Source organism: Mus pahari, chromosome 3, assembly GCF_900095145.1.
Source record: "Mus pahari chromosome 3, PAHARI_EIJ_v1.1, whole genome shotgun sequence".
Classification (NCBI taxonomy): domain Eukaryota; kingdom Metazoa; phylum Chordata; class Mammalia; order Rodentia; family Muridae; genus Mus; species Mus pahari.
Window position 1 is genome coordinate 43,403,064 of NC_034592.1, and position 3,742 is coordinate 43,406,805.

Below are 3,742 nucleotides of genomic sequence, written 5' to 3' on the forward strand. Positions count from 1 at the left end.
ACCTGAAAACTGCTTGTGAATCTGCTTAATCCACAAAGAAGCCCAAACATCTCCAGCTTCACCTTTATGGGTTGAAACTAATAATCAAAGGTACCTCAGCCAGAAGTCACCCCAAACCCTTTTCATAATGAGTCACTGGGAAGGAGTCTACCTTGGAATCTTTAAGTCTGTGAAAAGGAACTTCGTAGAAAACGAACTAACTCAACAAATCAAAATATGCAACAAACCCCAAAACACATAATGAGAATTATTAAATGAGGTTGTTTAAATTCTTGTGTTTGTAGGTGTGCATGTACATGCACCACAGAACATATTCATGGATGTCAGACGATGGCTGAAGGAAATTATTTCTCTCCTTCTGCCACGTGGGATCTGGAACGGAACTCGTGTTATTGGGGTTGGAATCCAATACCTTTACCTGTTGACCCATTTTGCTTCCTTTGAATGAGATATTTTTAGATGTGCAGATGGCAGCATTTTTAATGAATAGGTTTAAGGATTAAGACTGATATCTGTGTGATATGAAAGAAGAGGAAAGGGAAAGCTGTGGTTTAAGATTTAAGCAGAGAGTAGAACAGGTGGGTGGTTAGCAGGTGAGAGAGGAATGTGTCAATCAAACAAAACTAAGGATTAATGAAGAATCATTATGGGAACCCAGTACTCCCAGGGATATCAACCAAACATGGCATAATAAGTGATAAGATAAGACTAGGCACACACCTTCATATCAGGATTAAACAAGGCTACCAAGTAAAAGGAAGGGGCACCAAGAGCAGATGAAAGAGTCAAAGACAGTGTGACTCCCACTGCTAGGAGTCACACAAAAACCGTAAGCTAAATGACCATAACATGCAAACAGGATCTAGTGCATACCCATCATTTTTTTATTTTTCATTAGATATTTTCTTTATTTACATTACAATTGTTATCCTCTTTCCTGGTTTCCCCTCCAAAAATCCCCTATCCTTTCCCCCATCCCCATACTCACTAACCCACACATACCCACTTCCTGACCCTGACATTTCCCTACACTGGGTCATAGAACCTTCACAGGACCAAGGGCCTCTCCTCCCATTGATGACAGACTAGGCCATCCTCTGCTACATATGCAGCTAGAGCCACAAGTCCCTCCATGTGTTCGTTTGATTAGTGGTTTAGTCCCTGGGAGGTCTGGGGGTACTGGTTAGTTCATATTGTTGTTCCTCCTATGGGGCTGCAAACCCCTTCAGCTCCTTGGGTCCTTTCTCTAGCTCCTTCATTGCATACCCATCATTTTTAATCACAGGAAAATTTTTGAGAGAAACATACAGGAACTCATTATTGTCTTTGAAACTCTTTTATAACTTTAACATTATTCTATATATAAGATAAAAGTTTTAAAAACAAAAATGGGAGGGGATATAAATAATATGTTATTAGAATAAAAATAAACATATAAACAATTATTTTTCCAATTTTGCAGAAGAACATGTCCTGTAGCAGGACAGATTAGGCTGGATAAGAGTCACATGGTATGAGGATTTTAATTATAGATTCCTTTTCTCAGTTTTGAATTATGAAACAGGTGAAAGTTTAAAGAATTTACAGTGAAAGTAAATAAACAAGAACTAAAAATAACTAATGCAACAGAAACAAATGAATCTAAGGATCAATATATTCAATATACTCAACCCTGAACAACAAAAGAATATAGTATATGAGACAGCATACAGACAAGTAAACTGTTTTTCAATAAATTCAGAATCAGGAAGGACAAAGAAAGGTGGGTAGATATATGAACAGGGAAACAACATATATCATCAAAAGAATTAAGCACAGTGTATGGCGCATGGCTGAGTTCTCTATAAAATGGCAAAAATGGCTACATAAAGCATTTTGGGAATCTGGAGTGGCTATGGTGCTGCTCATTGGAATGTTCTTGCTGAGGTAGAAACAAGCTGAATATTCTATGACATGGACACACTGAAGTTAATTTTCAGATAGATGTGTGTCTGCTTGTAAAACTGACTGAATAGTCTGCATAACTTCATTTACATTTGGAAACTTGAGAAATCTAGGTGTGGGATATAAAGGTGTTCATTATACTATTATTTTAACTTGTCTCTTTTTTTTGAGTCCAGATTTCCTTTTTTTTTTTAATTACTTCTTTCTTTATTTGCATTTCAAATGTTATCCCCTTTCATACCTTCCACTCCAAAAACACTTTATCCCTTAGCCCCTCCCCCTGCTCACCAACCCACCCACTCCCCTTTCCTGGCCCTGGCAGTCCCCTATACTGAGGCATATAATCTTCATAGGACAAAGGGCATATCCTCCCATTGATGACCTACAAGGCCATCCTCTGCTACATATGCAGCTAGATCCATGAGTCCCACCATGTGTTTTCTTTGATGGGTGGTTTAGTCCCAGAGAGCTCTGGAGATACTGGTTAGTTCATACTACTAGTTGCAAAGCCCTTCAGATCGTTGGGTACTCTCTCTAGTTCCTTCATTGGGGACTCATGCTCTATCCAATGGATGGCTGTGAGCATCAATTTCTGTATATTTGAAGCACTGGCAGAGCCTCTAAGGAAACAGCTATGGTCAGCAAGCTCTTGTTGGCATCCACAATAGGGTACAGTTTAGATGGTTGTTTATAGGATGGACCCCCAGATGGGGTAGTCTCTGGATGGTCATTCCTACAGCCTCTGCTTCACACTTTGTCTTGTAACTTTGTCCATTTGGTATTTTGTTCACGTTCTAAGAAGGACTGAAGTATCCACACTTTGGTCTTCCTTCTTTGGATTAATGTGGTTTGTGAATTCTATCATGGGTATTCTGAGTTTTGGACTAGTATCCACTTATCATTGATTGCATACCACGTGTGTTCTTTTGTAATTCGGTTAACTCACTCAGGATGATACCCTCCAGATCCATCCATTTGTCGAAGAATTTCATAAATTCATTGTACTTAATAGCTGCATAGTATTCCATTGTGTAAAGGTACCACAATTTCTGTATCCATTCCTCTGTTGAGGGACATCTGGGTTCTTTCCAGCTTCTGGCTGTTATAAATAAGGTTGCTATGAAAATAGTGGAGCCTGTGTCCTTACTACATGTTGGAGCATCTTCTGGATATATGCCCAGGAGTGGTATTGCTGAATTCTCTGGAAGTACTATATCCAATTTTCTGAGGAACCAGCAAACTTATTTCCATATTGCTTGTACATTTGCGATCCCACCAGCAATGGAGGAGTGTTCTTCTTTCTCCACATACTTGCCAGCATTTGCTGTCACCCAACTTTTTGATGTTAGACATTCTGACTGGTTTGAGGTGGTTGTTTTGATTGGCATTTCTCTGATGACTAAGGATGCTGAACATTTTTTTAGGTGCTTACCAGCCATCCAGCATTCGTCAGTTGAGAATTCTTTGTTTAGTTTAGTACTCCATTTTTAATAGGGTTATTTGGTTTTCTGGAGTCTAACTTCTTGAGTTCTCTGTGTATATTGGATATTAGACCTCTATCAGATTTAGGATTTGTCTAGATCTCTTCCCAATCTCTTGGTTGCCTTTTTGACTTATTGACAGTATCCTTTGCGTCACAGAAGCTTTGAAATTTTATGAGGTCCGATTTGTTAATTATTGATCTTACTGAACAAGCCATTGGCGTTCTGTTCAGGAATTTGTCCCTGTACCAATAGGTTCGAGACTCTTCCCCCCTTTCTCCTCTATAAGTTTAAAGTCACTGTTTTATGTGGAGGTA